At 32.3% G+C, this 24,851-nt stretch overlaps 1 long non-coding RNA gene across 1 annotated transcript in view; it reads right to left on the bottom strand.

The window, feature by feature from the left end:
* The window catches only part of LOC125051747, a 28,646-nt gene extending 6,067 nt beyond the window's left edge, over positions 1-22,579 (bottom strand). The window contains exons 1-2 of the long non-coding RNA XR_007117346.1: positions 22,002-22,579; positions 21,495-21,821 (exon numbers count right to left, since the gene is read on the bottom strand). This is a non-coding gene — a long non-coding RNA (uncharacterized LOC125051747). The remainder of the gene's footprint in view (positions 1-21,494; positions 21,822-22,001) is intronic.
* Between the last annotated feature and the right edge of the window lie 2,272 nt (positions 22,580-24,851).

Genomic DNA, 24,851 nt, shown 5'->3' with positions numbered 1-24,851 from the left:
TCGCGGCCTGTCACGTCTTCACACAGCTGGATAATTTTCTAAAATACTTTGAAAATACATATAGCCCGTGTTCTGGGCATTCTAATAAAAACATTCTTGATGCGGCATTAGGTGGTACGGCATCCCATAGTGTCTTAGTAGACCAAAGGTTAAAACGACTAAAGCTTCATACACCGTACTCATACAGGATTTTCATTATACAGGCGTATTGATTCCAAGATAAAGTCTCTTCGGTGTTAGAGAAAAGGTATAATGGAAAAATCTTTTCTCTAGTACCAGGACCTCTAAGAAAAACAAACTTCTAAGACCTAGTACATACAGTGAACTGGTAAGTTTGGAACCTTCGTACCTACATACAAAATAATTTAATCGTAGAAAAAACGATGTTGTTTATAGATTATTATACGAGCACATCCATACAATTCTACACGAACAAAGTATTGATTCGAAGAGTGAAATCATAGTCGAAGTAATAATTCCCATAATTCACAGCGCTATAACCTTTCACACTTCACACCTAACAATGCGATTGTACATTGCTACACGACTGTACTTATTGGTATCATCCTAATATCCATTTGTAAGCCTATTACAGTACAGTTAATAGTAATAAGTAGTGAACGTTTATTAAATGTCGTAAAAGTATATAAAATTCGTGTCACTATGTTTGGAACCATACTCCTCCGATATGATTTGGCAGATTTTTTTTAATGATTCTTAACTATTTCATACCCCTTATTATAAGAATATATATGGCTTAATTTTAAAAAATTTCAATAGTTGTGTTGAACAACAGAGAATTGAAGATTATCTTTTTTTTTTAATATATAAATTTCCCAATATCCCCGACTCTTGTGGTGCGGGACCTTATTTTATACATATATTTGGTACAAACATATATATACATACATACATTAAGAAATTTCCTAATATATCATCCATACATACAAATACATATATTACTACATATTTATATTTTATATTCATGGGCTAGTGGAGGCCCGTCTCACCTCTGCTACGTTCTTGTTGCAGTGAGTGACAAATCTCACTAACTACTTGTTCATAATTGGAAACTACCTTTCCGTACTACTATCCAAAAACAACTATTGTTTCGGTGGGTGTGAATTTAAGACTCCCAAGTTATGTGACAACTTAGCCCAGGAAGCGTCAATAGTTTAGCAATCTATACCTATATATTTTTGTAAAACGACTTCAAAATACACAGGAGGTTTACAATAAGTGTCATATGTTTTATGTATGTCCACACATAGCTCCGTCCGTGGACCGATTTCGATGTTTAGCGTTTTAAAGAATTTGCTTTTGTCATCCGAATATTAACAGTCATATAAAGATAGAAAAATAAATTCTTAGTCATTGTTATGTTATATATGGCATATAATTTCATAGTTTTCACTTTTATGATGCATTCAGTGGCATTCTAACCAGATTACAGTTACTGCAAAATAGACTATACAGTTTTTTTTTATTATTTCTCTACATTTGATTAATAATCCAAGTTACGGGTATGATTCAAATCCAAGATTTTGAAATACAGGAGACTTAGTTTTGACTCTAGAGAGATTCATAATAACCGGGGAGCTGAATCGACTTCAAGTGGAGGTCCTGGGATATACGACAGCCAGCAACGGACCCACTTGACCATAGGCTGCGGTATCTGCCTTTTATCGCTTGTATCATATAAAAAAAACTAGCGGACCCGACAAACGCTGTCCTGTATGATATTTCAAGCGATTAGGATATCAAACAAAGTGTGATAGAACCGAAAAAACCTGATTTGTGAATCTAAAACCATCCAGGGCTCCACCCAAATGCATACAAAAAAAATCATTCAAATCGGTGCCGTTTAAGAGGAGTTCAGTGACATACACACGTACAATATAATTATATATATATGTAAGCTATCCTATCTTTTAAGTTAGATCAAACTGCACACGGTGTGCAAATTTAATGGATTGATTCGGTAGTTTAGGAGTCCATAGCGGACAAACAACGTATTAAGATAATAAAAAATCTACGTACAAAAGTCAGATTTAGCGCTAATCTCATCTGAAGGTAAGTCTCGACTCTGAGTGCTACCTATAGTACAGTCTTTGAGGCTGACATATAAATATATCCGTCCTAGTAAACACGAGTCTCACTTCTACATAGTCATTTCCGAGATCTATGACCATGAGAACACAATTTTGTTACGGTGTTGTGTAACGGTAACAAACATTTACACTTCTAAGAACATTTCGGCTTTGTTTTACATTTATGTTAATTGCTTTAGTTTTATTGCTACACTTAAATTACGTATAAATCTAGATTTTTGTAACAAAGTGGCTGTAATATTTGCGCTGTAGTATCTGCCCGGGCGACCTTCCTTTCGCCTTAGTTTTTTTTACTTAGTATACCTATTTAGTTTTATGCAACCTCAAAGGGAATGTTCGCTTTTCCGTAATAAAAACTGAAGAACTAAATAAAACTAAATTATTTTATTTAAATTTTCCAATTTTTCTCTATAAAACATTGCTCAGAGTTCAAGGAATAAATAAAAAAAATATTCGAATTTGTCCAGCCGTCTTCGAGATTTGCATATACATTTATATAAGATATTTCCCAATTTATGAGATTTTGTATGAGTTTTTTTTATATAAAATTTAATTCTTAGATTGTTAAAAATTATTTTCCATAGTTACTATAAAATTACATGCCGGTAATAATTAAAATATTTTAAAATGTTTACTTGAATAAACTTCACCATATTAATAAGTATCAAAAATATTATCTTCTACATCTCGTTCTGTATGAGTTGAAGAAATTAAGGTTTATTATATGCGTTAAATGTCGAATCCGAACATATGTGTAAAACAGCTAGAATTGATATGATATTTATCTCTATTTATCATAGTGTAACGACAATTTGAAAGAAAGAGACAGAAAAGTAGTTGATTCATTATAAATATGCTGGATTGTGTATGGGAACTATGAATATTTCAGAAGAACAAACCAAGAATACTAGAATTATTTTTCGACCAAGTTTGTTTATAAGGCTAAGTGCCATAGAAATGTATTTGCAGCAAACCCACTTGACCTCATATTTAGTTGCACAAGTTGCTTTTAAAAAATAAATAATTCTTCCGTGAATTACTGTCGTAGTTCCCGGTACAACTATAATTGTTTCGACTTTCGGGTCAGGCTCAGTTTGAACTGACCTTTCTAGTCTTGCATATCAGAGAACCTTTTTGGCCTACCTTCTTTTAATACTTGCGTATTAGAAAAAACAAGGGATCCGAAACAGCCTTGCGATTCTGTAACTCACTTTTCGAACTCTCACAGCGGTTTTCACAGCGGCGGTCGCGCTCAAATCAGTCGTAAAGCAGTCATTTTACGATTTGATATTCTGATAAACAATAAACTACAAGCTCCCTTCTTATCAGAATGCCAAATCGTAATATGACTGCTTCACCACTGATTTGAGCGCGACCGCCGCGCCGCTGCAGAAAACCGCTGTGAGAGTTCGAAAAGTGAGTTATAGAATCGCAAGGCTGGTACAGAAATCTCAGGCCTTAAATGTTTTTTTTTTATATAAAAATAAAAACTGAACTAAAACTTTAGGAAACTATATTATATTCATTGAATTCTTCTTGAAAAAATTCACAGGCGTCAATTATAAAAAAAACGTCACAGTATTAAGTCATTCGAGTAGGTATCGATGTCACGATTTAGCAGGTGTATCGATAATCGATTCCCAACTACCCCAATAATATCATAAATATATACGTCGGTATTTTTAGATGCGATGCCATAATGCGCACCGGGGCCATAGTCGTAAAATAATATTCCATAATACATTATAATAGTCGCCATCCTGGGTAATGTTCGTAAGTATTCGAATTACAGGGCGGCGTTCTCGGCCGCCATATTGGTTGTGGTATAAGTTATGAGAGACTTAAATCGCTATACGCAGATTCAGCGACTTACATAGTATGATTTTCCTAGACATAAAATGTGACACATTGCAGACATAAGACATAGACGACACACAAAATCAGCAGTCTGTGAACACATACTAGATAGGCCTAATCACTACATACGCTTTGACCAACCGAAAGTACTTGCGAAAGAGAAAAGATTCTTCCCAAGATTGGTACGCGAAGCCATTGAAATCAAAAAACACCCCAATTTCAATAGAGAAGACGGCCTAAAATTGTCAAACACCTGGGATCCAATAATATCCAAATTAAAATCTCAAAAAGAAACACAATCCGCGAAAATAGAGGACACCGTGAGCCATTTTTGCCAAAACCCTCCATCTTTTAGTCGATACCAACTCCGGGGAAATAAATACAGATAATTCAACTTTCTCTGCAGCTGTGATACTTTTTGACATTCAACATCTTTTGTCTTCAGTCACCGTGACCACGCACGCTGTAAAGCACGCGAAACGTCGGATAAATTTAAAATTATGTTAAATAGTTGTAAATTTATAATAATACATAACTTCAATCCGGTCAAAACAGTGTTTTACATAAAATGTAAGTTATTTGATGATATTTCAACTTTTATACGGGTTTTTTATAATAAATAGCAAATTAATAGAATATAATTACTACTTCTGGCTTAGGTATCGCATTTTTAAAACAACACAATTACTTTTACTGTTAAAATATGTTAAAACTTTTAATGTATTCCAATACTTTGGTAACAACAAAAGAGACCAAAAGATGTATCAAATCGCTACCAGCTACAAACCTGTACTACACATATGTTTCGTATCTCATCGCATCGTTTGATTGGCTGCGGGTGGCGAAATTGTCCGATGATTATTCGATTCATTCCGATGACAGATTATTTTTGAATTTAGAATTCGATGGGATTATTTTCAATCGAAATGAAATCGATTTGAACATCGAACCAGCAGCTCTATGTCACTGACAATTTAAAGCTATTTAGCTATAATAGATCAAGATTGGTTACTGCAGTTATCGCTTCTAAATATATCGAAAAGTATGGGAATGCAACAAACTAGGCTATAATTTCATTCATATCATTTTAATCATATGATGAGGATGATGAATAATAACATTATTAATTAGTTTTTACATATATTTTATCCATCACGTTTATATATAAAACTTTGTATGTTTGTTGTTGAAATGTTTTGTTTGTTTGTTGTTGAATTAAAATTAATAGCATAATTAACGGATTAGGTTTAAATATTTTTTTATGTCACAAAGTATGTAGTAAGTAAGTACATCATCTCATTTTAGGTCATGTATTAATTGGTCTTTACAAATAATTTATTCATCACTTTTATATATGAATAACTTTGCCTAATTACAATTAACTTATACTAATAATAGTCTTTCCAGAGGCAAAATGATATTCTTCTTTATCCTCCAATAACTGTTGATTTGTTTTTACTAGCTGCAGATAAAGAATCCATATCGTACTACAACAGAATCTGAACCCGAAGAGTTGATTTCAGGGTCGAATGAGCGCTTATAGCAAAATGCTACCATAACAAAACTTTGTATTATAAACAAAAAACATCGCACCAATAAATACAAAATGAACATAAAACAAATACAAAAACCAGAAGCTGCATACATCACACCTAAATGGATTTTTAATATTTAAATCGTTTTATCAATAACAAATCGACGAAAATGCCACTTAGTCGGCTAAGAGCTAACAGCTAATTAACATCACAATCTGAACGCATAAAGTTAAGATTGGATTAATTAAATATAGCCTATCTCTTGTTATCTATAAGATAACGAACAAGATAGTAAATACGGCGAAATCAGATACATATGGAATTTGTTTGAATTATATCGATATTTATTACTATTTCGGATCCTATATACGGACAGAGATAGATTTTACTAATAATATGTATTTTATTCTATTAATACATGTCACGCCGTTAAGTGAGGTCCTGTGCCCAACACGGGTCAAATTTTCTGAGTCCGAGAACGTCTAGAAGTTACAGCAAAGAATTATCCATTGGCAGGTTAGTAATTGCTTATCACATGCTTTGGAGCTGGACAGATAGTAGCTAGTATTGCTAGCTTATATATAGGTAAGCCCAGATATGACTAAGTTCAGAAGCAGTATTGTTTCTTCTGGTATAGCAACCAGTTGACCTACAACCTTTTAGGTCTGGGCCTCAGCTTGATCTGCCTTCTGTCCCTGACACATTCTTTTTGGCACATTCACACTGGCTGAATTCACAAGAATTGCCATATTTATAATCTATAATATAAAAATAAATCGCAAAATGTGTTGGTAAGCGCATAACTCAACAACGCCTGGACCAATTTGGCCAATACATTTTTTATAATATTCCTTGAAGTACGAGGATGGTTCTTACGGAGAGAAAATATAAAAATAATTGAGTGAAAAAGTCTAAAAACAACACTTTTCTATTTTCCCATACAAAATATTCGTAATAATACTACATATATACATAAAGTTCAAGTGTTAATGGAGGGGTTCCGGGAAGGTAAATTTTAATTTTTTGACATAATGTATTTGTTGTCTTATCAACTTTCTTTTTTTTATCTTACTAGCTAGACCGGTGTCCCGAATAGCAGAATAAGTATTTAAAAAAAATAAAGAATCGACTGTTAGGCGGTACGATGTTCGCCAGGCCAGCTAGTTAGTTATAAAAAGGTTTAGGTTTTAAGTTTTTACTTGTTTATATTATGTTTTTAGTTTCGTTTTCTATTGTATTAGTATTCAGTAACTGTAAATATAGGAAATAAGGAAAATAAATGAATTAATTAAAAATGCTATTCAACGCGCGCGCATCTCATTTGACACTTCGTAATAGTACAACTATTTCAGTAACACATGTGACATTTTATTGAAACATTTCATAAATATAAACATTTTTCGTATTATGTTTTACAATATTATATATGGAGGAGACCAAAACACAGAGGTACAATGAACAATTTTATTAGAATATGCTCAAAAGCTACTAATGTAGTATCAATAATTACTTTAAAGGTCCTGATTATCTATGGATTATCTATTATTACTTGTCTATGGTATACAACTGTCATATTTCCGCTTATCTAATGAAATTGAGGAAAGATCTAACTCATGCCTTGGTTATAATGAATTTTATCTGTTAAGTAATGTTTAGTCGTGTCAAAGGCCTAAATAACCGTATTTATGTAATGATAAATATAGAAATCAGTAACTCGATATTAAGACAAATAAAGAACGCGCGCCGCGACACTCCCAGCGTGAACCCGAACGAAACTTATAGTCACTCGTATTCTGCCGGCAGGCGGCGCATGCGCAATTACTCAAATACTTTGACTGATAACATTAAAATTACTTTCGTTGAATTACTTTTATGGAGTGTCTAAACAATTCATCTACTACTACAACATATAATATTTTAATATTGAAGTTCGGAAGGTATTTTATGAAACATATGAAATTGTATAGTATAAAAATCCTACTTCTCAAACAACATCAGATGGAGATCGGGTTAGGTAGGCCTAGTCGTACATCCCTGGACCAAAGGACGACAAAGAGAAGGGACAAGTACCCACAACCGACGACCATGCATGGGGAATGTCATGAAGCGAGAGAGGTATATGAGGACTGTAGCAAGAGATCCGTGGTCACTGCCTACCCCTTCGGGAAGAAGGTGTGAGAATATAAATAAATTCTCAAACAACAATTAAACAATTAAAAAACAAATCACGTACAATATTTTACGTGACGGTAACTTAAGCAATTAATATTCTTCTTCTTCTTCTTAACCTTACTCAATATTTTTAATTACTATCTGTAACATTATATTCAAAAATTGAATTTAGCTAATTCGAATTTTAAACTGCATTAAAACGTAATTATATTTAATCTGTTCCGATACCACGAATTCTTTATGGTCCTGTGATAATTCCTCTCCGTATCAATACAGGTGTTGTAAAAGGACCAATATTTTAGTCGTAAATAAGATAGCAACCACCGTAAAGCTTTTAAAGGATTTAAGACTGTATGATAATTAACTTTTTAAACTAGAAAGTAGGTTTAGAAAATAACAACAAGACTTTATACTGTAAAATAGTAGAATTGTTTATCTTGAATATAAGCAGGAATTAAGAACACCTAATTTAAGACGTAACTCTGTGTTTAAGACTTAATTGCTATCCTTAAAAATGGTACACGCATTTTTGATGGACATTAGTACAAATTCACGATACCTTATAATAATTAAGAAAATACTCAGAGAACTGCTTTAATTCTGTCTATATCCGTAATTAATTACCTGCTCTAAGATCTACAAAAAACAATAAAATACTATAAAAATCTAAAAAAATATGAAGTTAATTAATACCGTCCTTAAAACAAAAAAGGTTACTTAAAAAAAGATTCAATTTGTTAGCTTATTTATTTCGACTTACAAATTCCTCTATGGATAGAGCGATTTATCTTAATATTGTCTTTGGCAGCTACAATGTCGCCAGTATTTCAATAAGTCACGTGTACTTAAAGCTAGCCTACATCCATAGCAAAAACATCACCCCCCACGGTCAAGCGATTTGTCTTCACACCCCATGAATGCTCTCGGACGCTTCTAGGGTTACCAGCATAGCAGTATTATATCTACTATTTAATCGAATTACAATATTAAAGCAATACCGAATCTTCTATAAAAAAAAATTCATAACTTGTCACTCAATTCAAGTCTAATTGCTCTTATTCAACCAAAGTATTGTCATTTTATTGTGTCTAATAGTATTTTTGTTGTAAAAAAAGAGAAGGAAACTTTATATAAACATTGAAATCGGACTAATTTCGTTTTTTTATGAATAAAGAGGTTCGTTTTGAAACATTTATTAATCTGTGGCATAACCTGCTATAGAGTTTTACCGCCATTTATTTTTTTTAGCACTTGAATTTGACTTCATCCGACATTTTAAGTGTGATGATGGAAATGAAGTCCAAGTCAATAAAATCACATTAACCAGGACTAAATGGTGTTGTAAACTTAGGAAAATAAACAAAATCTCGGGATCATTTACCACGTATTAGCTGCAAAATAGTGTATTTTATATTTACCCCTTAAACATACATTTTCATTTTAATATCTTTCTCTAGCAAAACCTCTTTACTATTCATTTATAAAATATTGCTTATGTTTTAATACTGCTGTAATTAAATTACATCCACTGTGTTCTTTGTGTAAACATAAATTTGGTTTTAATGGTAGGTAAGATCACTCATCAAATTGAATTAAAAAAACATTTCAATGGTATATGGACATTGGCCGTTCGGGTAGTAAAGAGTTTAACTATAATTTACTATCCTATATATATATAAAGTGACGGCTATAAATACCAAACATAATAGAAATAAAGTTTTAAGCTTTATTTTATGATTTACTAATGGCGATACCACATTTCAGGTCTGTGCCCTCAGATATCTGTATCTGTTCTGTCATTGTTCCTAATAGGCAAGTATGTGATCATCCTTCTGTGCCTGACATACTCCGTCTTTTTGGGTTTGCTGGTTTCCTCCTTATTTTAAGATAAGTATAAACAAATTAAAACATGTTTGACAACCCTAGCCACAGATAATAAAATTATTTATTCAATAAAACAAATAGTGTAAAGTGTGACTTTTCTCGCTGTAGCCATGTAAGGAGTAATGGTGCAAATAAATAAAATGTTGACCTTGCAAATGTGTTTAATTCAAGTGACTAGAATTCTATGGGAGTTTTAAGATTTTGAATATTATTAGTTTGTAGTTCTTGATCGGATGCCATCCATTGTTTTAGGTTTGTGTGATAACTGCACTTTGATTAAGTTGAAAAGTCTTATAAACAACTTAGCTTGGAATTATCCATCGAACGGAAAAAAACCTGCATAAAAGGATCAATAGTATGAGAAATAAACTATGAAACATTTTAAAGTGACTGTTTTGTTTCACCCATAATTCAACAAGGATCTGGCAATATTATTTAAAACCTTTTTAAATTATAGCGTAATAAATAGCTAGATGCTAATGCTAGAAATATAGGATATATTAAGAATTTATATAACATTCATGTTTATAAAGGTGAATTAATAAAAAAATATTCAAATTAAAACATTATTAAAGGTGTTTTTGAACATTTCTACTTCCTTAAAATTAGATCAAGTTAAAAAAGCATGGTAAGTAGACTGTGTTTATTATAAACACTATATGTAAAACGATTTGTCACCACAAACATATTTACACTATTTACAAACATCTTAAACGAAGCGTTTTTAACGTATATATTCTGAATTTTATTCCAACATTGCTTCCATTAAGTACAAAGTGACAATTATAAAAAATACCCCGCCTAAACCCCGGAAAACATAATTTCCACGTTTCCCTAACAGCGTTTAAGGTCCGACAATAATCAGAACGGCTAATAAAAGTTGAGACAGAACTCTGAGCGACTTTTAATTCTCACAGCCCATTTGACTTGATGCTACAATGTGCATTCACCCATTGTGGAACATCGAAGGGTATGGAGTAGATTCTATTTTTAGATTCTAAGTTTCTTTAAAAAAAACCGTGGCACTACAACCTTTTAGGGACTGGGCCTCATATTTCTGTGTATCGTGATAACTTGTTTTTTCTAGTAGGCAATTAGTACCAAACGCCGTTGAAATTTTGGTTCTAAGGCATGCCGGTTTCCTCTCGATGTTTTCCTTCACAATGTGCTCATAGACAGAAAAACCATTGGTGCACAGCCAGGACTACGTCCTCAAGGATGAGAATCACACGCTAAATCCACAACGTAGTAGTTTTTTTAACTTAAGCCAAATAAAGAAGAGAATTTCCAGAAAAAGTAATAGACATGAAAAATATAACATTCTACTTTTCCTACTAATTTTGTTGTTGATCAGACCGTTCGGAAACTTGATTCTTAATTTATTTAACAATATATTTTAAAATGATTTATTAGTTCTAAAAAGCGATAAGAGTTTTACTTCGTTCATTATTACGTTACCACATTATAATTCCAAGATAAAAAATAGCTCTATTCCCATCTTATTCCCTATGTTTTCCTAATTCTATCCTTAGTCCGGCGCCCCTTTCTTCACACCCGTTACGTTTCTTTTCGCACTTTTATTTTTCCCCTTTCAAAGAATGTGACGATTAGAGACTCCTCTCAACTAATTATGAAAAGAAAATTTATTCTTTGAGGGGACTCGCTGGCGTTTTTCAATTTATTTAACGTAAATTGTATTTCGCAGTTTCAAAAATAAAATAAAATGTTTTCAAACGTTGTAATAATTAACTTATTGTGAATGAATTTTATCGTATTTTAGATACTTTTATGATGACTTTTCGTGAAAACTAAAAAGACCAAATGAGCCTTATCCTAGAAATAGAAGGAATAAATTGTATCTCAACTACATTAACGTTCTTTTTTATTAAAAGGCCGGCAACGCACTCGCGAGCCCTTTGGCATTGAGAGTGTCCATGGGCGGCGGTATCACCTAATATCCTATCACCCAGTTGTATAAAAAAAACTGATCAATAAAAAGTACTTCAAAATTCTGAATAGTTTATTAAATGCAGCTATTACCAACTGTAATCTCATTTAATTCTTGAATTTGACAGTTACCATAATTATTCAGATTATAGATGGTTTCATATGGAGATGCTACTGAGACCTAACACTTAGTTACACATTCATACACATTACACTCACTTATTCACTTACATGCACCCACACACTCACTCATGCAACACGCGAGTTACGCGTCAAGTAATGCTGGTTATTAAAAAAAATTAAGTAAGGAATTAAGTACAAACTTATGCTGAAGCTGGGAACCCTGACACAGATATTTACTTAAAAGGGTTCCCAAATAAAACACATTGCATATCTACTTATAAACACATCTTTTTATCCAAGCCAGCATATCCTATACAAAATCAATTGCAGGCAAATAGAATTAACTTTTTCATATAAAAGCTATTTTAGAGGAAAAACTTTCATCGTTACAATTTTAATAACGACGAATACTTTGTTGCTTATTTAAGTCAAACATAAAACTTCGATTGGGTTTTTACAATATTGGAATATATTTTACCCATCCTATATTATTAAACTTATGAAATCTTGGCAAAAATTAAATAATAAGCTAATATTTCGTTATGTAATGAAAATACGTTAAGCTAAAACTCAATTACACTACCTACATTGTGGGAAAGGCTTAAATAAACTTATCAAATTACCCGGTTCACTGGTTATACAAACAAGATGTCGACCGCCTGTCATTACTTACCGTTGGCTAATTATGTCTATGATATTCGACTTGTTGCTAGTTATAATTGGTTTTATATGAAGAAGTCAATTGAATGTCTCATTCATTCCTGGTCATTCCTTTAGAAATGCAACAATGTAGCGAAATAGTTAGCCTGAGGGTTCGATTTATAAAAAAAATATCGAATTTACCCTTGCCTGCAAAATGTGCAACAAATACAAGTTTACTGTACAACAAGCAATTTCCTACTATGTTTCAATATATTCACACAATGTCATCAAAATATTACTGGTGCTGTTTTTATCATACACTAAACTTCATTTATGGGTTAACATCAAAGCGTGTTACTAGTTATCATTTTGGTATAATACAAAGAGATTCTATACAATTTTTTTATTTTTAGATTCAAACAGGGGCGCTACAACCTCTTTAGGTCTTGGCTTCAGATTTCATGATCATTTTTTAAATCTAATAGGCAAGTAGGTGATTAGCCTCCAGTGCCTGACACACGCCGTCGACTTTTTGGGTCTAAGACATGTCGTTTTCCTCACTATGTTTTCCTTCACCGTTCGAGCAAATGTTAAATGCGCATAAAGAAAGTCATTGGTGCACAGCCGGGGATCGAACCTACGACATCAGGAATGAGAGTCGCACGCTGAAGCCACTAGGCCAACACTGCTCTTCACTAAATACCAATATAAAAATAATCGGTTCCTATGCGATACTAAAAGATAGACCTTTAACATCACATACAGTCATAGCCCAGAAACAGTAATTTTAATACTTCATCTATTACCGCCATATCGCTATCAGATGGTAGGTGACTCTCCTTGTCACCTACGTGAAATGTTCCTAAATCGCTAAATCGATTCAAATGAATAGACCGATTAGTATTATCTAGTTTATTCTCACCATTGAACTGGCAATCCCCGATGCGACAACTCGCTTTCGAATTAATTTCTATGGAGCAATTAAATTTTTGAATTGAATACGCGGTAATTTGTCGGTTGGACATTTTGACATCAAAATGACAAGATAAGGGTAGACGAAATTATATTTACACAAAATCGTTTTAATAATCGTCGTTCACTTATCTCACTTGATTTTATGACTTCTTAGACGTCAAGACTGTTTTAACATATTTAAACACACGTGTTAGGTTATTTACTAAAGTTTTAACGGGGGTAATAACTGAAGTTCTAATTAAATATTGAACGAACATTGCAAAACATCATAATATCAATAATTAGTGATTTATATCCGAAATCGGTTAGTTTATAACCATTTTTTATTTACAGATTTGTGGTAGCTTTAAAAAGCATCACAGTAGGTATATCATGGCGCTACAACCTTTTAGAGTAGGTATCTGTTTCGTGATTATTTGTTTTTTCTAACTGACATGCAGGTAATTAGCTTTCTGTGCCAGACACACACGAGTGTTAAATGCGCACATAGAAAGTCTATTGATGCACAGCCGGGAATCGAACCTACGGTCCAGGGAGAGAGTCGCAGGGTAATACCACTAGGCCAAACTCACAATAACTTTATTCATATAGGTAAACAAGTTCATTTATGAACGTCAGAAAAGAAGTTAAATCAATTATAATTACTACCAGTTCGCAATATATTAATATATATTGATTTACGATTAACGAAAGCTTTGATTTTATTTAGTAAAAAATTTCTAATTTCGTTTAGGAGTTGTAAAAACGAATACAATTTCCATATAAGGAGTGGTTTATCTTTTGGAGCCTGGTTGGTCGTACGCTTACTGTGCCAACACTAGAGAGTAGTGTTATATGTGTAAGTAGTATTACTTGGTGTATATGTAAAATTGTAAACACCGTTAGATTGTAATCTATCTCCCGAGATTGTGAACTGTCGAAAGATTGTGAACCTCAACGTACTGCTTACGACTTTACGTATTACTATTCGGTAGATTGTAATCTATCGAAGTGAAACCGTAATATATATATTATCAACATCAATTCGATTGATCCAAACCAATAAATAATTAATGGAATAATTGCATCCAATATATTAAAAAGTACAGGAAAGTAAAGTAGACCACTTTTCCAATAGCCTATTACATTATTATTCCATATAATTACAATCGGCAATAAACTTAAGGACCCTTCACTTCCAGACAAAATGTCAACCGCACTAAAATAAAAAAACCCATCTCACCGTTGAAGCAAAAAGGTGGAAAAAATCAACAATTTTATGGCAGTAATTGCGAAGTAACGCAAATTATTCGCCTAGTATGGTGAAAATTTAACTCAGCCCAGGGTAAAAAGGCCGTGAAGTGTAACTTAATAAAACATCCTGCAATGATGTTAATATGTTTAAAAAAAGTCGTGTATTTATACAGATGACACGCTTTTTTGTTTGTACCTTATTACTAGCCGATATGTTTGCTAAAAATATAATGTAATCTCTCATGTTCTAAAGTTACATTATTTAACTTTAAATAAGCTACGTTTTTGATTGTTTAATTCGATTTTAGCCTTTAATGAGAAAGGGTTAATCAAAGCTTTATAGAAAAAAAGAATAAGGTAAATACAGTTAATTTAGTTCAACTATGTTTGAGTCACCACCACTATGAGGAACCAGCTGCCTACTGAGGTATTTCCAAACCAGTTCGACTTAGTGTCCTTCAAAAAAAGAGCGTACCAATTCTTCAAAGGCCGGCAACTCACTTGTGAGCATTGTGGCAATGTGAGTGTCCAAGGCGGTATCACTTAAAATCAGGTGAGCCTCCTGCCCGTTTGTTTCGTGTTACATAAAAAAAGCCTTTAAACCCCGACTGACCAAATAACACTTGTTCAATGCAATGTCCCATATTCCACAATCAGACGTTTATTAAATCAGACGAAGAAGTTTGTCTGTTTGTCTAGTCTGCCCAAATTCCAGAGATGTTAGAGGGATTAGGGGTTAGGGGAGAGGGTTATAATTAAAAGAACTCCTTATAACAAACCTATATACATTTTTATATTAGAAATATCGTGATTAAAGTATTTAACATTAAATTAACAGGATATTTCACAGACTACTGTAGCTATTCAAATCATTTAAATTTGTACGGATAATATTACTTTGAAAGTTCTTAAGCTACAATTCCTATGTACCCTGCAGCAAGCAGAACATTCACAATAGAGTGATAACTCCGTCAAGCCATTCGGTGCCCGACACAGTGCCAATACGTATAAATTTGCGACACTACTGTCAGGGACTGTTTTATACGATATTTTTTGCGTCGAATCGAACATAAATTCCTACTGTTCATCAGTAAAAAGTGCATAAAAAGCACACAGCCTTATGAGAACAAAGGTTTTTGTCCTGGGTGATTATTTATTTTAATTTCGATACAGTTAATGAAGAATTAATGTACACGACGTTGATGGAATGTTAAAATATTGGAGAGATGCCTTTTATACGTTACGGCTTTATTAACTTTTTGTATCTATTAGTATAGAGAGCATCAAATATTTATATAAAACCAGCTGGAGCTTGCGACTTCGTCTGCCTTGAATACGAAATAAAAACACTACTTTCCGATATCCCATTAATGTGTGCGCCTTATATTTTCCTTCTTAGTAATATAAGAACCCAAAAACCAACAGGGGTCGAAGTTAACACCTAAGTATGACTGTGGGAGTCACTGGGTGTCGTAAATATTAAATATGTTTGACAAACAGGATTTCTAGTTTACACCAATTATCGCTAAGTCTGGACTGTAAATCTTATCCTAACTGTTCAGCAAATAGAGGCATTATTACATATCTTGGTATGACTTTGAGGTTTCAAACTAACACAGATAGTGCACGATCATAACAACTTTCAGCTACACTCTCAAATACATGAGCATACACACACTCACTCATTCACTCACTCTTAATTTGTAATACTATTTTTTTTTAACTGTTTTAAACATGTACCTACCACATAATAATTGTTTTCTAGTTACCCACAAAACAGGGCCTCCCTAGTGCGGGGACTAGCGTTATATGAATTCTGTGACAACCCTTTTGTCATAAATAAAGTTTTTATTATTATTATTATTGATAATAAGTTGTTTAGTGACAGTGTTTTACTATCAGCGCAGAAATCGTTTAAAGGTCGTTCAAACTAAGTGTGAACGTTTTCTTTCCGTACAAACAATATTTCTAGTGGTGTGATACCAGTAGAAATATTGTGTGTGATTGAATCTTGTAGAAATAAAATATGATAGTTTAATAGAATCTAATAGTAATATACTAAAACAAAAATAATCTTTTTTCGCCAGTACAATTATATCCATGCCCCAAAAGACAAAACAGTTGAAAGAGAAGTTATCTTTATTCATATTGTATAGTTAGGCGACTGACCATTTAGATTAGCAAAAATGTTGAACCACCCATCACTACGGTCATTGACCTATTATTGAATAATACATCTACGTAATTATACTTTTAAAATATTTTTTAGAATCTGTAGTCTGGACCGCTTCATTACCCGATGTCAATTAGCCAATGGCTTACCTTCGATTAACCATTAATATTTATCAACATTAAACATGGATGAAGAAGAAATACTACGCATTACAATCAATTCCGTTAAGTACAATATGTACGTAATAAGTCAAATATTGATTACTTATTGAAGAAAAAAAATGTTTTAAACTAATATCATTAATAATTGTTTGCGTTGCGTCGAACCCAGGATCTCCGTGTGATACTCCGTGTGCGTTAACCACTAAGCCATGGAGGTAGACAAACAAATAAACTCACCAGCAGCCGTTAAACACGCACAATAGTAATTAATCATGTCTTCTCATCATTCTTGAAGTAAAAAACGGTGATTAAAAAGTCGATACATTAATTTTTACGACAGAATGGCATTTTCTATAAATCCTCAGTATATATTGCAGTAAGTTGGGTAATTATTTTTTTTATATGCCAACATTGACCACTTAAGGGGCAAAATGGCCGCTATAAATCGGAGTGGTTCAAAAAACAATACTATGCACAATTCTCTTTTAATTCCCGTTCCATTGATCGTAATTAGTCTGTTAAAAAGTCGATTTATTTGTAGAAAAACGATTTCGAGATTTCCTTCCAATCGGCAATAAAGACTTCTTGCATCTTTAATTAAAGTTACATAGTTTAACCAATATACCATAACGCCTCAATGGGATATGAAGTTAATTGTTTCTGTACCAATCAAACAATAAATAAAAAGTGCGTGCGTTTACTTGTGTACTTTGTAGTACACATGTCAGAAGTAAAACTTTGGCAAACTAATTTATTGTTCATATTTATACAAATCTAAAACTTTAGATTTCCGAGACTTAGAGGGAGGGAAAAAGGAAGATATGTTAGGAATTAATTGAATTCAATTTTCATTAAAATATTAAAAGTATCGAAAATTAATTTTTTTTTCGATAGTAAAAACACGTGGCATTTATTTTACAATTCATCATTGGAAATTTCAATAAATTATTTTTCTAAAATATAAATACTAATATTTCATTAATTCTCTTTACGAAATTTTAATTTTAAAAATAGAATTTCAAGAAGTTTCACTTCAAAAATTTGCTCGATTTACTCGCATTCAATCATTCTGGAAACGATTTCGATTTTATGACACATTATATGATCTTAAGTAACAATAATAAGTGATTTAGTCTTGGTCATTACAAAGAAAAATTCACTACAGTTAAACGATTAAATTTTTGATATACTCCCATGAGTAAGACATATTTCTGCATTCCCAATCAAATTCAAGTCGCTCAACTTAAATTATCTTTACCTTCTTCTCCTATCTTTTACCTTTCAGGAAGTTCCTAGTTAGTAGTAGTTCCTTCGAAGTTCCTTTTAATTTAATTTATTTCAATACTAATTAATAAATATAATAATTATAACACTAATAAATATATATAATAATTAAATTAAAAGACATTCACCCTATGGCAATATCTATGTACTATATTGTTACTTCCTATTGTTTTTGACTGTCTGTCAACTTGTATATAGTATTTAAAGAAAACACTTTTTTACCGGATTGAAGTTATGTATATATACCGTGACCACGCACGCTGTAAAGCACGCGAAACGTCGGAAAAATTTAAAATTATGTAAAATAATTGTAAATTTATAATAATACATAACTTCAATCCGGTAAAAAAGTGTTTTCTTTAAACGTGTAAAAGAAAATAAAAGACAATACTTTGTATAAAGTATTAAAGAAATCCTATTTGATACCTTAAAAATGACTATGTCATTAAAAGAAAGAGCCTTTTTCAACATCATATTGTCTTGTTGGCATTTCGGGTTAGTTTCTTAATGTCTATTACGGGCCGAGGTTATCCGATTGTATTGAACAAAAACCTGGTCCAGCCGATATGGTTCGTTATTAGCTGGAGACGTCCCGACGAATCGTTTTTGCTCAACAGCATAAGTTACATCGCGTAGTTCACCAAGATATCTACAAGGTACTCGATGATTTTTACTCATTTACGTTATGTTAAGACCATTATAGCTATAAATGTTTATTAGTGATGTTTTATGAGATCATTCTTCAGATTATTTTTCTTTACAATGAACGAATGGTTCATGGTCAGAACATAGACATTCTTTTACACATCTTATTGGTCGAAAGGTATTGTATTGTTTATTATTCGTTTGTAATCCATTTAGGTAATTCGTAATAAAGCTTAATCGGACGCATGGTGAAACAAAAATTACTTCCCGGTGGTAGACACAAGATCTGACCTTTGTCACATGCTTTTATTAATTGTATGATAGTATTTAATAGTTTTTAAATAACCTTTAAATACAAATTATTAAATTACACTAAACACCAATAGTTTATTATATCGGTATTTATTGAAATGGTCATACATATGAATACATATAATTATAGTAAAGTTAATAAGAATTTAAAGAAAACACTTTTTTACCGGATTGAAATTTTGTATTATTATAAACTTATAATTATTTTACATAATTAATTTTTTTACGACATTTCGCGTGCTTTACAGCGTGCGTGGTCAAGGTGACAATTGATAATTATTAGTTTATAATAATACATAACTTCAATCCGGTAAAAAAAAATGTTTTCTTTAAATGTGTAATAGTTATGTTAATAAAAGACAACACTATTAATAAAAAATTTCAGTGGTTCTATAGAGGAACATTTTGATATGAATTAAATGTAACGTTAAGAATACAATATTATCCCAGGCAGCAATTGTATGTATTTTTCCATTCTGTTATATTTTGATGTCTTCAAAACACAGCCTATAATCTGTGGTCCAGATCCCGAACGGGCGGGAAACGTGTCATTTGACAGACGAAATAACCTAATTACATGTCAAAATGTCCGAGGTTCGATCACATTCATAATATATGAGAATCGATTCTTATTATAGCATCCGATACAATTTTATATCCAATACAAAGTTGTAAAAATGTTTAAAAATTTAACAAAGTTATTTCAAAGTATTGCCGACGATTTTTATATTCCTAAAAAAATTAACAACTCTCACACTAGGCTTTACCAAAGGGAACAGCCAAGCTTACAATCCTTGCAAAATTAAATAATAACACAAGGTATTTTATGGGCACTTTTTCCTATATGGTAACAAAAAAGAACTGTGTCTTTTATTAATAATTTTATAGTTCCTTTTAATATTGGTCGAAAGTTAATACGTTCCGTACCTTTATGTTTTAAGAAGTGCACCAATTAGGATGAATTTTAGTTTCGAGATAGGTACTATCTTAATAAAATATTCTACGCAGATGAACTTGCAGAAAGTAGTATTAAATAAACATTCCATGTAGTGACGAGATAAATTTAAAAACAAACCGAATATAAGCGCTTTTAAGCCTGTACAAGGTTAACTGGTCTGAAGGATGACCTATCTCAATATTTAAATAACAAAATATATGAATATACCAGTTATTTTTAATTTAAGGAAGATAAAAAAACAAGGACTATTATTAGTAAATATAAAAGGTTTCTAAGCTAACAATTTAGGAAATGAAATGGGTGCTTCTTTTGTAAAACAACTATTTTTATTTCTTATTCGTGGTTTTTAGAAAAATATATACTTTTTTGTTACATGTTAGTTAAAAATTAAAATAAAGAATAAGTAACATTAATATTCGAAGGCTTTTGTTTGTCACAATCTTTCTATTTTATTATTGTAGTATGTAATTTACAGACATTTTCATATATTTTTATACTTTTATGAAAGCCTTTACCGTAAGAAATGACGGTCATATATATTTTCGTTTTGCTAAATATTGTTCTCGCAGTTGGCATGACAATTTGTTTGAATGTTGGCAGTTGTAATGTCTACATGTTTTGTGTTTACTCCATAACAGTAAATACATCAAAATCGACTGAGTCATATTTGGGCTTTTGAGCGTTAAATCATTACGTTAGGTTTGTAATTGCTAACAAACCGAGCTTTCCTTATTATTATTATCTCTAAACACATTATGTGTAGCCCGTGTTCCAAATTGCTAAAACGTTTTATTGCAAATGTATTTGGCATCAGTTTCTTAATTATTATATATATAATTTGCAAATATAAAAATACAATATAAATTAAAGAAAAATATTTAAAATAGCACTTATTTAAGTCATCCGCAATCTTGCGAGCTACAAAAGAGTTATGGTGATATTAGAACTCTTGAGCTTATATCCAAACCCATAGATCTATTGCGCCAAGAAACGAACGCGGTACTTCCAGCCATGTCGGCGGGTTGAACAATTTTAACAAAATCTAGTAACAACTTTTTTTAAGGTTTTGTATTTCAAGTGAAAATAATTCTTATACATAATTTTGGCGCAGTTATTACGATATTAGCAGGCCACTCAACCACTCATTTAGTTTCTCTTCGTTACGCTTGAAGTGTTATACCAATTTTGATAGAAGACTTAAGAAATTCTTAAACTCCTTACATAATTTCAACTTGCAACTTCGACAACAAATTGTAACAGTTTTAGTACATTTAAAAATAATTAAAGGATTGAATTCTTATGCAATGTGGAATAAGAATAAACCTTAATGGTTTAAAAACTATGTATAATAACAATTTAGGACTTGACAATGGCACTTTATTAAGTTTCTCAATACATTTAATCATGAATAATAAAGATACAATTAACAAAGTTGCACAGACAAAAAATCTACCAGAAAAGTCGTATTAAGCCATTACTCACCGATAATACGGAAATGCCTGGGGAACATGGAGGTCCATCGGCATAGACGTATGTGCATGGCCGTGGGCATATTCATGCTGCATCATTCCATGCATGCCATGCCCCAGCATGGCGGCCCAGGGCGACGCCGCAAACCCGCCCGGGTGTTCCATTTTTGAACTCTTAATTTGAAATCACATCAGGAACAAGTATTTCACACATACACAGGTATTCTCAGGTTTTTATCACTCAGTTTAAAATGCACAACACATGATTTACATTATTTAATGTAAATCTGATTAGGGTGATAATGCAGGCTGGTTTAATCGGTTAGATAAACCTTTTATCCTAAAACACATCAAGATATGTTCGAGATTAGATTAATTTTAACTAGGCCTGGTACCGACTGGTTTGAAAAGGTATCTGTTATATATTCATAGCTTTATGTATATTATGATTACAAAATAAAATTTAGTTTTAAAATAGTTTTTGTTTTATATTGAAATATTTTCCTGAATGAAAACTTACTTTTCTATTGCTCTAATTAATAGAAGAATTAAGATGTAAGCTATTTACTTTACTTTTTAATTCTGATCCATTAATAAGATTTATATAAACTGCATTTTATCCATATTATACGCCAGCGTGCATCCGTGTATTTTAAAAATAAACAGATAACAGGACCTACAAGTTTTTGTTTAATTAAGCTTTCCTTTAATACTCAACACATTTTAATGCTCTTTAACACTGTTAAGGTTAACACACGTTTATGTAAACAAAAAGGTTCGAACATTTGATATATTTACAAAGCGCCAGCGCAATCGATTGTTCTACCACGGGTACTATTAGTGGTTCTATTTGCCCACAGCTTAAGCGTTTATTGCGCTAATGTTGTGTTAACCTCAAGAAATTACGGGTTTTTTGTGTTTGTAAAGCAATAACAGCTGAGCGAGAGTTTTCGTTAACATTTACGATGTTTACTCTTTAAAAAAAATATCACCAGATTCACATTAAACACATCACTAGTCACAACACAGATAACGTCAAATGTCAAATCGCGCGCGCATAACGTCGCCGCGCATATGCAACACGTGTGGAGTGGCAGTGAGTCCAGCGGTCATTGAGGATCAAGTGTAGCTCGGAACCGGCCGGCATACGAAACAGGCTCCGCTCTCGGGGCGTGCTGTTGAACGTCACGCGCTATAATTGGGTTACCTTTACGTGACGCGAGCGCCCGTCACGTACGATACTGATATAATTGACATATAAGTCTAGCTTAGTGATGACTACTATTTTCAACCTAATTTAATACGGTTATTTATATACGTTAGAACAACTAGAAACATTTTAAATTTTGAATTTTTTTTTTTATAGTCATTACAAAATATAATAATTTCCATACACAGTAGACAATATCAACATCTTTTATAAAGAAAAACCAAGTAACTCTATTTATTAAAGCTGGAATTAACAAATTAAACATGAGTTAAAAAGTAACTGCATAATAACATAATTTCTCACGACATATCTACGTGACCTAACCTTGACGATTTGAAGGTAACTGTCACAGTAATTTTGAGTTAAGCACAACCATCATAACTTGAGCTGCAGAGTCTTAAGCAACTCCAAATAGAGTTTTGGGGACGAGAGATCATGTTGCATTAGATATAAAATAATTGCTAAGCCAATGACAGTGTATGACTAACAGGTAACGGTATGTGTTCGTAATTGGAGAGTATGAGAATCGGGACGTGGTGTATTATTTTATACATAAATTGCTGGGAGATATGTATAAAGCCTATATGATTATACTAATTAAATTTAATTATGTACCAAGATGTAAAACGCATAATGAAAACAAAATGGTTGTATGCAAGATAAATCCTACTTTCGAACAGATCAAAAAATTCTAAATTCAAATATTCGAATTCCAAATAATCGTTCGAGCGGCACAGCTATATCACCTCACTGACGATTTAAAATTGGAATAGCGTGTGATTGGCCACGGCCGCGTCGGGAAGGCGTGACGCGTGGCTAACTGGGCGTGTCTCCATAGCGCTAATACTAGGTCAGTGATAGCGATAATTTAATCGCTACAATATAACTACATCACACCGTAGTACGATGCTACGCCGTAGCGTCCTTTTTTATTCCTATCCGAAGTTGGGGGGAATTTATATCATATGCCCAAATGAATTAAATTTTAATTTTGGCATCTTGTAATTTTTATTGTACAAAAACGCGATTTTAATTAGCAACTAGTAGTGTCTTAGTGGTTCTCGTGGATTTACCGCAGGTTCTGGGTTCGTGTCCCATCGTGTTAATAACAGTGTGACATGAGAATTTTCTTAACAAGGCAAAAAATTTCTGCCTCACTGATCACGGTTACTAAACATTTATTATCGTGTTGTTCAAAATAAACTTTGATAACACCGAACAGAATGTGTCAATGTGATCAATATTGATAACCCAAAATTCAAAGTGCACAACACAAATTATTAATCCATATTCATTAAACGATATTAATAAATATATAGATAAATGTTTTATTTTATTATCGTTAATCGTAGATTACCCACGTAATGCTTAAACTCATAAAGAGTATAAATTTAATATACAGTCAAAACCGGTTATAACGACATTGAAGGGACCGTATAGTTGCCGACGTTATATCCGATAGTCGTTATAAGCAATGTCATATACACAAGTACAGTACATATGTATGTACATTGTACATAGTTATATTATCATAGTTATCGATCTAGAATAGGTAGGTATGGGTTATAATATGGTATGTTAATATTATAATATGTAAACGAGTCAAAAAAGAAACAAAAATATTTATTACGACATAATTAGGTACAAAAGTAATCAGTCATTTTGGTCTGTTTTTTTTTTAGCCCAGTCTCAAATATTTTTTGCATTTTACGTTTCATACTCCTCAAGGTATGAGTATCACCAGTATCAAACTGTTCGTTAAAGGCAACAAATTTTTTTAAGAGCCTCGGAAATCGTTGTTGGCTGAAACTATTCGTCGGGAGAAAGTGCGTAGGTAATAATATGCCTAAATATTCATTCAATGCTTATAAATAAGATTTAAAATCGTTTGTTTTGCTGAGATAAGAAGCGGTTGGTCGTTATAGCCGATGAATATCGATAAAATTTCGTCGTTGTAAGCGATATGTCGCTGTATCCGATGTTGTTATAAGCGGTTTGTTTACTGAATAGTTTACTAGGGATTCGGACGGGACCATACAATCTGGTTGTAATAACCGATAGGTCGTTGTAAACGATGTCGTTATAAACGGTTTTGACTGTATATAACAGTACATTACTATACCAATAATGCACTATTATTATAATAATAGTATTTAATAA

Source organism: Pieris napi, chromosome 8 (genome assembly GCF_905475465.1).
Source record: "Pieris napi chromosome 8, ilPieNapi1.2, whole genome shotgun sequence".
Lineage (NCBI taxonomy): Eukaryota > Metazoa > Arthropoda > Insecta > Lepidoptera > Pieridae > Pieris > Pieris napi.
This window is presented reverse-complemented; position numbering and strand designations above follow the sequence as displayed.